This window comes from Lathyrus oleraceus, chromosome 5, assembly GCF_024323335.1.
Source record: "Lathyrus oleraceus cultivar Zhongwan6 chromosome 5, CAAS_Psat_ZW6_1.0, whole genome shotgun sequence".
NCBI lineage: Eukaryota > Viridiplantae > Streptophyta > Magnoliopsida > Fabales > Fabaceae > Lathyrus > Lathyrus oleraceus.
In genome coordinates this window covers 583,623,277-583,634,186 of record NC_066583.1, presented here as the reverse complement: position 1 = coordinate 583,634,186, position 10,910 = coordinate 583,623,277, and positions in this window count along the sequence as shown.

Below are 10,910 nucleotides of genomic sequence, written 5' to 3'. Positions count from 1 at the left end.
CAGCAAGCCGAAGACTTCCCCTTCACTTGTGATTAAGCCTGCCGGCCCTGTGCCGTATTCTTCTGATAGAGCTGTGCCATTCAGGTACAATCCAGTTGCCGTGCAAGATGGGGTAGAAGTGCCTTTGCCTTCAACTGCTGTGACTAATATCGCCGATGTGAGCGGCCTGACCCGGAGTGGTCGAGTATTCTCTGCGCCTCCTAAGGCCCCTGTTACTTCTGAATCTTCTGAGCGTCCAGTTGGGACTGCTATCAATAGTCAGAATCCGGCACTTGATGTTGCCAGACCCTCCATACAAAAAACTCCTACTTCTTCAGCTGGCCCGAGCGGCATGGTGAATGAAGAATCTGATGAGATGCTGAGGCTCATCAAGAAAAGCGAGTATAACGTTGTAGACCAGCTTCTACACACGCCATCCAAAATCTCCATACTATCCTTGCTGTTGCATTCAGAACCCCATAGGGAGGCTCTGCAGAAAGTATTGGACTTGGCGTACGTTGATCACGACGTCACTATCAAACAATTTGACGGTATCGTTGCAAACATCACTGCTTGCAACACTTTGAGTTTCAGTGACGCTGATCTCCCTGAGGAGGGAAGAGACCACAACATGGCTCTACACATATCTCTGAACTGCAAATCTGATGCTATGTCCAACGTGTTGGTGGACACAGGATCATCTCTTAATGTGTTGCCTAAATCCACACTCTCCAGATTGTCATACCAAGGTCCTCCTATGAGGCAGAGTGGGGTTGTTGTGAAGGCTTTTGATGGGTCGCGCAAGACCGTAATAGGGGAAGTTGATCTCCCTATCATGATAGGCCCAAGTGATTTCCAGGTTACCTTCCAGGTAATGGACATCCACCCGTCATATAGCTGTCTCCTTGGCAGGCCATGGATTCACGAGGCTGGTGCCGTGACATCCACCCTACACCAGAAGCTGAAATTTGTGAAGAATAAGAAACTGGTTGTGGTAGGGGGAGAAAAGGCTCTCCTGGTTAGCCACCTGTCTTCTTTCTCATATATTGATGCAGAGGATGAAGTTGGAACGCCTTTCCAAGCTTTATCTATTGATGAACCTATTGAGAAGAAGTCTCCTTCATTCGCTTCCTACCGTGATGCAAAGCTGGCCATTGAATGTGGTGCAGTCGCTGGTTTAGGGAAAGTGATTGAACTAGAAGACAACAAATCCCGGGCTGGCATTGGCTATTGTTCTGGGGCATATAATGAGCAAGGCTTGTTCACGAGTGGAGGATTCATCCATGATGATAAGTCTGATGAAGAGGAAGCTGCTGCTATCATTGAAGAAGATGCAGAGGACATGAGCAATTTTGTTATTCCTGGTGGTGTCTGCCACAATTGGGTCGCTGTGGATGTTCCTACAGTTATCCATAAGTCAGAGTAATAATGCTCACTTTGTTGAAAACCCTTCTCCCATGCCAAAAGGAGAAGTGATGACATTGTTTGGCAGCATTTAATACAATGATGTTTTCATTCAATTGATGCATTGTTAAACATTTGTTTTTCCATTTGTTTTCACTTTTTGCTTTTTTGCATGAAATCAGTGATCACAAAAAACCCTGAAAAACAAAAACAGCTTTTTCATCTGCATAAATGATTTGCTTGTTTAAATTCAAAAGCTTTTTATATCAAAATCATTATGCAGGGATTTCTAAACCCATTGAACATAATGATCCAACGCCATCTCCCAAATTTGAATTCCTTGTATTCGAGGCAGAGGAAGATGATGTTGAAGGGGATTCCTGATGAGATTACCCACCTTCTTGAGCATGAAAAGAAGCTCATTCAGCTGTATTATGAGAATCAGCAGAACAGTCAAACTGGGGCATTACAAATGTAATGTAAAAAAAAAAAAAAAAAAGGAGAAGAGGGTGAAAAATCAAAGTAAAGGCAAAAATCAGGAAAAAATTTTTACATAGAAAAAAAAAGAATAAAAGAAGCCTGATACCCTCAAGTCCCTAGTTGACTGATGCTGAATGGATTCAGAGTCGTTATGACCAATTGAATTCGATTGAAGAGAAGCGATTAACTGCCATGTGTCATGGTCAGTTATATCAGCAAAGAATGAAGAAAGCATTCGATAAGAAGGTCAAGCCTCGCGTGTTCAGAGAAGGTGACCTCGTGCTCAAGAAAGTTTTGTCTTTCGCGCCCGATTCCAGGGGCAAGTGGACTCCAAACTACGAGGGTCCATATGTTGTTAAGAGAGCCTTTTCAGGCGGTGCTTTGATGCTTACAACAATGGATAGGGAGGATTTCACTCGTCCTGTGAATTCAGATGCAGTTAAGAGATACTTTGCCTAGAAAAAAAAGTATATGCAAATGAAAAAACAGAATTGCTCGCTAAGTTGAAAACCCGAAAGGGCGGCTTAGGCAAAAATGAGCGTCTCGGTGGAAAACCTGCAAGGGTAATCCAGGCAAAAGTTAGAGACTTGAAAAAAAAAGTATATTTGCATCCCGCTAGATTGAGTACCTCACTCTGGGGCAATCTAGGCAAAAATTAGGGATTTGGCAAGTAAACTGCATCCTGACAAGACTTTCTGTTTCACCAGCCGTCTTTTCGTCAGAGGATTCTCGATTCGTCGTCAACTGAAGCTTCGCATACATCGAGATTCAAATTGGTAGAGAAAGGATCATTATGTTCAATGTAGCCCTCTTCCAATATATATCACTGATTTCAAATTTGTACAGATCTATGGAGTCTTGCCATTTGCAGGCTACCATTCCATCAAATAAATTTGAGCTTTTATCCAATTATTTGCACTCTTATTTGTTTCAATTCAACAAATGTTTTGCATGTTTTAATTGATAAAAATATCATTGTTTTAAAAAACAAAAATTTTTCAAAAATTATTGTTTTAAACAAAGTGAACATTCACAATGATAAAAGGATACTCAAAGAATTTCTCAGTGCTCTCCCAAGGGTGGCATGGTTCCCAACAGGTAAGACATTTGTTCATACTCCTGGTTTGGGTTGTATCCTTCTTTTCCAGATTCGGTTGGTGGGGTTGTTCCCCAAGCAGAGTGTTGTTGAAGACTCAGTGTTCTCCAGCAGCAATTTTCCCTTATCATGGATGCTTTCCTTGTGGAAGATTCGGCGGTTGATTGGTTTGCCACCTTGGTGCCTCGCCACTTTCTCCAGTGGATCGCCATCCCCAGACTTTATTTGTCTCCTTGGCGAGTAGAACAGTTATTGATATCCCCATTGCAGTCGCGAGCAGAGTTGTTGTCACTCTCCCCAGCGCAGTTGCCAGCGGATTTGTCTGTTTTCTCAGCATGGTCACTTTCCTTTTGGAAGATTCGGTAAGTCAGTGGTTTGATACCCGGTACTTTACCTTTTCCCCGGCAAAGTCGTCAGTGGAGTTGTTTACTTTCTCTCTATCAGAATGGTTGTTATTCTCAGCAGAGCAGGATTTATTTTCCTACTCAGTGGTTGATTGGGTCGATATCCCAGTATTTTCATCCACTTTCTCCAGCATTTGTCTGCAGAGCGGTTGTTGTGGCAGTATTGCCTGTTGAACCTCTTTCAATCCCCCGTTTGGTCAGTTGATAGCTCCGTCATCCAGGGATTGTATTGATTTCCTGATTACTCTTCGATCCTCAGTAGAGCGGATTTTGTTGCAGAATCTGCTGATGTGATCCATCAGATGCGTGTTCGCCCCGAGTAGAGTGGTTTGTTGCAGAATCTACTTGTTTGGTGCTTTCCTTCCTCGGTGGGTTGTTCCCCAAGAGAGTAGTTGATGATATCCCCAGTAGAGTTGCTTGTGCAGCCAAACTCTATCCGGTGACCTTTGCTCCCTCAGTGGGTTGTTCCCCGATGGAGTTATGTTGGATCCGTTCCCATAGCAGTGCTTGCTAGGATCCCCTGCAGGACTTTGAGATTCTCTTGTTCCCCGACAGATTCGTCTTGGTGGCTCTTTGCCTGTTGTGACTTTCTGTGCCCTATTTGGGGCGATCGCTGATCCATTACTTAGAGATTTTGTGGTGTTCTCCGGATATCACTGATTCTTTTGCCTCTGCTTCCCAGCAGTACCCGCAGATCTTTGCTGTTATAGCATGTAGATCTCCAGCAGAATTGGCTTTCCAGTTGGTTTTCCCCTGGAAGTGTAATACCGGACGTTTGATTCCTGGGCTGTTGTGTTAGATATGTCTGTTTTGTCAGCATTCATCAAACATAAACCACGCATATTCGTGCATATTCATAAAACATTCAGATATTCATGTTGCATTTTTGCCATATATCCTTTGTTTGTTGTTCCCTGCTATGGTGATATAGATCGTTATAGATCTTCCTAAGCAGATGTCGGGTGTTTAATCTCTCCATGTAGAGTCAGCCCCATAAGCAGAAAGTGTCTGTCTTCCATTCTGCAGTTCCCCACTGAGATATGCCCTCGTGGATGACGGTTTCTTCCGTTTCCTCCCAACACATATATTGGGATGGAGGTTCCTATTTGAGTTATATCCTCATTAGGACGTGTCTTGATTCAGTCTGTCTTTTCGGATCTTTCCTGAATTGACATTTGTCGTCTGTTCATTGTGCTTCCCTGTGGTGATTTTTATCCCCAGCGGAGTTTCGGGCCCCTACCCTTATACCGGTAGTTGTAAGTCCTATTGTTCCTGTCCTCTTGGCGGAATTTGTGGTTATATACCTTTCATTCCTCCGCAAGAGTCGATTTTGGCCCCTACCCTTATACCGGTAGTTGTAAGTCCTATTTTCCTGGCTTTCTTGGCAGAACTTGTGGTTATATACCTTTTAGTCCCCAGCCAGAGTTGTTGGTTTTCTACCTGATAGTCGGTAGTCGTGAATCCTAATTCCCTATTCTCCTACAGAGTTTGTGGTCTGTTATAAACCTCGTTTTTGGTTTCTCGTGCGGATTCATGATTTATTCTATCCCCACGCAGAGTTTTTGGTTTTCTACCCCGTATTCGGTAGAGGTAAACCCCAATTTGTGGTTATTCCCACCAGAGTATGGCTACTGCCCTCATACCGGTAGTCGTAAGTCCTATCTCTTTTCCCCTAGCAGTGGTAACCTTTGTGGTTCGGTCTGGCTGATGGTGGATCTTCTGTTGTTGTGATTTTATCCCTAACAGAGTTTTGTTCCCGGTGGTGATTTATATCCCCAGTGGAGTTTGTGGTCTTCTACCCCGTATTCGGTAGTTGTAAATCCTATGTCGCTGTGATTTTTTCTCTCCAGCAGAGTTGTATCTTATGATACATGTGGATAATTGCCGGTTGCTAGCAATTTTATCCTCAGCTGAGTCTTTGGTTTCTTACCCAGTAGTCGGTATTGTTAAACCCCTTGTTTTCTCAGCCAGATTTGTGATCTTCTGCCCCGTATTCGGTAGATGTAAACCCTAATCTCTTTGTGGTTATCTTCATTCAATATTCGATGTTGATATTCCTCCCTGCTTCGGGTTAGTTGCTCTTGAGTAAGCACTTGTATTCCCAGCAGTCTTCTGGATCATTGCCGGATGCTTGCAATGTTACCCTTTTTGAAGTCGCCAGTGGGTCTTTTCACCGTTTGCTAGTGATTTGTTCCCCGGATCATTGATTGTTTATCAATGTATTCCCAGCTTGTGAGGATAATTGTCGGATGCTTGCAATTAATCCCCAGTGAGTCTTTCATTTACCCTTTTGTTGGTAATGTTGTTACACTCTTTGATTGGTCATCATTATATGCCTGTTTGGTATCCCGATGCCTCGCTTTTCGGACGATTTATCCTTCATTAACCCTTATACCGGTTGTGGATAATCTTCCATGCGAGTATACTATCCACGTTCTGACGGTAATGGATAATATATCTCATGCACTCTTCAGTTGAAGCCTTTTGTGTTTCCCTGGTCGAGTAAGATTCGTTATTTCCCTTTGCGGAGTCGAATATTCTTGTTGTTGGATAATTGCCGGATGCTTGCAATTTATCCCTTTGAGTTGTCTTTCGTTTACCCGGATGCTTGGTATCGATTGTCTCTCTTTTTGGTTAGTCACCTATTATATACTTCGGTATCTCTGGTGTCTTTTCCTTTCGAGTATATTATTCACGGTCTGCCGGTAATGAATAATATGTCTCATGCGCTCTTTAGTTGGAATCCTTTGTTGATTTTCCCCAACTGAGCAAGATTCGTATTCTTTGTAGAATCGAATATTTCATCCTTTAACCAGTTTGTGTTTCGGATGTGTGTTTTGGCATATATACCAATTCACGTTTTCGGTAGATCACCTATTATATACTTCGGTATCTCTGGTGTTTCTTACCATGCGAGTTTATTATCTACGTTCTGACGGTAATAGATAATATATCTCATGCGAGTATTCTTATCCACGGTCTGCCGGTAATGGATATTATATCTCATGCACTCTTTGGGTTTGTGTCCCCAGTCGAGTAAGATTCTTTTTCCCGTTGCGGATTCGAATGTCCATCCTTTAAGATTTTGCTTTTTCAAGCTTTCCTTTCGGATGATGAGTGTCTTGGCATATATACCAATTCACGTTTCGGTCGGCCACCTATTATATACCTCGGTATCCCTGGTGTTCCTTCCTTTCTACTCCCTATTATGACCTTGGTCCCCCGTGGAGTCAGATTTTCCTGAGTTTCGTACCCTTTGTTGGTCTTCCTCAGATGTTGGTTGATTGATATCTCTCACCCTTGTACCGGTCTTAGATATTCACTCTTCCCGAGTTTGTTACCCTTATACCGGTAACACCTCATTTCCTGTTGCTTTCCCAGGAGAGTCTCTTTGTTAGACAGTCCCCTGCGGAGTTCCTTTGGTGATTTTTACTCTTTGCTATATGGGTGTTTATTCCCCAGTGTATGCATTTTCCCGGCAGGGAGATTCTATGTGAATCTTTTCCTGGTCCGAGTCCGGATTTTTATCCGAAGTATCCTTTATGGATAATTTGAGTCAGCTTATGTCTTTCCTATGGATTTATTTTCCTCTGGAACTCTTTATTCCCCAGTGCGAGTCCTTTGCTTCCTCAGCAAGTTCTCCAGTCCGATATCTGTTATCCCCACTCGGAGTCGTGTTTATTCACGCTATGTCAGTTTTGTCATTTCCCTAATCAAAGTCGTGTCCTGCTCACGCATTCTTTTTCTTATTATCCCCTAATAGAGTCCAATAAGAGTCTTATTAGAGTCTCTGTTCCTGGTGAGTGTATTACTCCGATGGATCGTCTTTTCTTCTGTGCGAATCATATATTCCCCACATAATTTACTTTTGCATGCATACATCTGCATCATGAGGTCTCTTAGGGACCAAAATTTGTCTCATTACTATTATTTAAGCCCATTCTACCGCGTCGAGATGAAGATTTCTAAACTTCACTTCTCCGGCTAGAATGACCTTAAATAGGGGCATCTGTAAGACCCCAATTTTGGCCCTAAGATCCCTCATGGCCCATATCATATCATATCATGGCCTCAAGGATCATTGCATACCCTAGCTGCCCTCCTAGTGGGTGGGTTATCTTGCGAGTGTGATTTCTTGATCACCAAGCATGTATAGCATTTGTATATCATTGTTTTTCATATGTTTACTAACCAAAAGTACAAAAATATTGTCATCTAACCATGTTGCTTGCAGATGAAGCTAACCAGGTCAAAGCAGTCAAATCAGGCTTTGAGCAATAGATGGTGGCCATTCTTGAAGAATTTGGACACCATGATCATCCATAAAGAGTTCATATAACTTGTGATATCATTTGGAACCAAGATCTCAATTGGAAGAGGCTTGGAATTCATCAGAACTTGGCCCAGTCAACCAAAAGTCAACAAAAGTCAACTGTGGTCAACTGTGGATTTAATCAGTGATTTGATGATTGGAATTGGTTAGAAAGATCTCATTCATGTCTATATAAACTTCATTTGGCATTTCAAAGACCAAGGTTGAAGGAATTGAAGTCAGACAGACAGTTTCCCAAAATGGCAAGTGGACCTGTAATTTCAGCTGCCCAAAATGGAAAGTTTTTCCCCTCAAGATAATTTCATGATACAAGCTTCAAATCAAAATTTGTCCAACATGAAAGTTGAAGATCTTGTTCTCACAATTCCAAAAAGTCTAAGAACTCAAAAATCCCATGTGTGGTTTGCAAGATATGGCTCAGTGAATTTCAAAAAAGACCCGTAATCAGGAGGCCATAACTTCCACATAGATTGTCCAAATTGCAAGTTCTTTATATGCACAAACTCCATTTAATATGAAATTTCATGGTGCATCATTGGATTTCTTCAAAAGTGGTCAATGCAAAAGGTCAAATTTCAACTGGACTGTTAAATGAACCAGGGGCAAAATCGTCCAACTTGTGAAATAATTGGAATTTTTGAGTGGGGATTTTTGTAACACCTCATAAATGGCATTTGAAAATTGTTGGAATCATCATAACATGGCTAGGCCTCATGGTTTGATATCTAGCTTTTGAAATGGACTTGAAAATGCATGACATTACCATGACATGGTGAATTTGCAAAGTACATGGTCAATAGAGATGGGACTTTTTTCTACACATCATATATGGTATTTTGGACTTGCTTGAATCAAAATTAAACTAATATATGGACTGGTTTAGAGAAAGGGTAAAAAGGCCAAATGCATTACAAAAACTCCATTTTCACTAATCCCATTTTTTTGCTTAATTGTGATTAAGGTTGGATTAAGAGCTTGGTATATAAACATAATTGCTAACAGAAATTAGGAAGTTAATCATAATTCACAAATTCAACAAAAAATCTCAGGAACTCTCTCATTTTTCTCTCACTTTTTCACATTGCATATTGACATTTTTCCAATTTTTCATCAACAATCCTTCAAGATTCATGCTAGTTCTTGGTGAATTCATCATCTATAGTTGCTTTTGAAGTTCTGTTTTCAGGTATTGGATCAAGAAACGTGTAGAATCTCCAACTGTCCAAACCTCATCCTTCAATGGCAATCGGAAATTTCTCCATGATCGCGCACTTGTGAGCTGAAATATCTTCACCGATCATCTTCCTAATGGATATGCTCCATCTGTTTCGTTGAATAACGGCCAAAAAACGCACGAATCGCGCACTGCTCCTCAAGAAGGTTAGGAATCAATTCTCGCCATTCTCAAAATCATTGTGTGGTTATTGTAGAGCCTAGTGTGTAGATCGCGCAGCACTTTATAGAATCGAAAACTGTTAGATATTGAGAGAGAAATCCGTGTTTTAAGCTTTGATGCGAGATCTTCTTTCCATCGATTCGCTCCATATAGGAAGTTCTGGACGGTTTCGCTTTGACATTCGTATTCCACTCGGTTAGATCTTTCCGACGCATATTAATTTGTGCGATTTAGTGGTGAAATGAAGAAAACGAAATTGCAAGGTGATGAACACCTTAGGCCGCGCGAAGAAGAAGAGTTTCTGGAATTTGTTTCTGTTTGATCCATGTTTCTCACGTCCCATTTTCGAATTGTGTTTTGGCGCCGGATCCAGCTAATCGCAAGCCGCCACGTCGTTTAGTTAAGCCATGCGTTTTGGCACTGGCTATAGAGTTCACGGTATTGTCATTTGCTGTAACAGTAGAGTAATTCCATAATTATTTCACTGTACCACTAATTAATTAATCCACATACAAATTAAATAAATTTCAATAATTATTTAGAAACTTCTAAAAAATCATATAATGATCATTAATAATCCAAATAAATCCAGATTTTTTTGTTAATCTTCTTTTTTCTCTACTTTTTAATAGATACAAAAAATAAAATATTGCTTGGTGGAATTTTTAATAAGTATAGAGATGTATATAATGTATGCCATTTTCACATGCTCCACCAATTTAATCATGAAATCACCATACTATATCCAAATTAAATGAAAATTTAGATGTTGATTCTTAACACCTTTCTGGAATTTTTGACATAGGTTTCATAATCTTTGGACTTCTGGTTTTTTATATATGATTTATTGAAATTAAGTATGATAATATGGGACACCTTGTGACATGCTATGTTCCCCTAAATTTTTGCCATGCTTCCCTTTGGCCAATGGCCTTAATTTTTTGCATGTAGCACCATTAACATGTTAGCATTCACTGTGAATTTTTGTGGATTTTTACAATCCATTTCCAATTTGATTAGGAATTTTATCTTCTGCCTATCATTTTTTGGACCTTGTTGGTGACACCTTTGTATATATGTTGCCATATCCGCATACCTTACCCTATGACCATGAAATTTGGTAGAGTAGTTTTTGACATGTTAAGCTATCGTTTGGCTTTGGTCCTACTAATTTCCCATGTACCATCACTGTTTACCATTTAATTGAAGTTGATGCATAGTTTTGGACCTCATTTGATGGTATTTTTATATGCTTTGACATGTCTAATTAATTCCTATAGCTCCTTTTATCCAAATTGCTTGAAAATTGACCTGTAGCTTGTTGAATGTCCTCTGTTTAGGATATAATATTTGTGGAATTTTCCATGCTGTTTTGATATTTTTTGTGATGTGATCTTGCTGATTGCTCATATGTGGTTTAACATTGCTCACTTTGCCTTACATGTTGCATAAAATGAAATGTGTACATAGTTTGGATATGGGACCAATTGGGATCCCTTTGTTATTGAAATAGCTTGACTTTGATCATGAATTGGTTGCTGTTTTAGGATTTTTCCTTCTTTTGGACCCTAGGCTAGTCCTAGTGGTCTTGTCACTTACATTTGAACTTGTCTTTGGCTTTTCAGGTTAAGAAGTTAAGGCTTAAGGATATTGTTTCACATTTGGGATGTTTTGCTTGATACTTGTAAACTAATGTGGTTGTTTTGTAGGATGCATAGCTCATTTGAGCTTTGAGCCTTGTGCCTTGCACATTGTTGTTTGATTGTACATTGTTGATTCTTTGTATTGTTGTTTGATTTTGAATGGGATGCTGATTCT